At 65.7% G+C, this 1,035-nt stretch overlaps 1 non-coding gene across 1 annotated transcript; it reads left to right on the top strand.

Annotated features, from left to right (window-relative positions):
• Positions 1-300: 300 nt before the first annotated feature.
• LOC121349681 lies at positions 301-435 on the top strand. The gene has a single exon (XR_005954579.1). It is a non-coding gene; the product is annotated as a U8 small nucleolar RNA (small nucleolar RNA).
• Positions 436-1,035: the final 600 nt, after the last annotated feature.

Raw genomic sequence — 1,035 nt, 5'->3', positions numbered from 1 at the left:
TGGACCCCCCGGACCCCCACTCCCCCCGGATCGCGCCGCTAAAATCAATTTTTCCCGCGAAAACAACCCCGATCCGGCTTTTCATGCAAATGAGCCGCGCGGTGCACCCTGGGAGTAAAACCGGCGGGATTTTGGGGTAAAAATCAGGGAAAAAAGGGGAGTTTCGGGCAAAGAGCGGGCGCGGCGGGTCGGGAAGGCGCGGGGGTGTCACGGGGGTGTCACAGCCCGCGGGCGGCGCTGTCGCCGTGAGCTCCGGGGCGGTGCCGCGGGTTCGGGTCCCGCCGCCGCCATGTCCGGGCATCGTCAGTGCGGTACATCCTGACCTGCCCCGCCCTGCGGGCAGCGCGTGATGAGTGCGTGCGCGATGACGTCGGTGATTACGTCACGCCGGCGCGCGGGCCACGCAACAAAGCCCGCGCTGCCACAGGCTCTGACTGCGCCTGCGCGGGGGCAGGGCGGGGTGTGCCGCGGGGGTCACGCGGGAGGGGGGCGGTGCGCGCGTGATTTCCTTATATGGCGATGGGGTGACGTAATGGTGACCTTGGGCTGGTTTGTACTGGTTCGGACTGGTTTGTGGTTGGTTACACCCGTGAGTGCCCCGGGTGTGCCCCACCAGTGCTCCCAGTAACGGCTCCCAGTGCTCCCAGTGCTCCCAGTGCTCCCAGTGCTCCCAGTGCTCCCAGTGCTCCCAGTGCTCCCAGTGCTCCCAGTGCTCCCAGTGCTCCCAGTGCTCCCAGTAATGGCTCCCAGTGCTCCCAGTGCTCCCAGTAACAGCTCCCAGTGCTCCCAGTGCTCTCACTGCTCCCAGTATCCCCCCAGTGCTCTCACTGCTCCCAGTGCTCCCAGTGCTCCCATTAACCCCCCCCCAGTTCTCCCAGACCCAGTGCTCCCAGTAATGGCTCCCAGTGCTCCCAGTGCTCCCAGTAACAGCTCCCAGTGCTCCCAGTGCTCTCACTGCTCCCAGTATCCCCCCAGTGCTCTCACTGCTCCCAGTGCTCCCAGTGCTCCCATTAACCCCCCCCCAGTTCTCCCAGA

The sequence above is a fragment of the Pyrgilauda ruficollis genome, unplaced genomic scaffold, assembly GCF_017590135.1.
Source record: "Pyrgilauda ruficollis isolate IOZ18807 unplaced genomic scaffold, ASM1759013v1 scaffold1423, whole genome shotgun sequence".
Taxonomy (NCBI): domain Eukaryota; kingdom Metazoa; phylum Chordata; class Aves; order Passeriformes; family Passeridae; genus Pyrgilauda; species Pyrgilauda ruficollis.
This window is presented reverse-complemented; position numbering and strand designations above follow the sequence as displayed.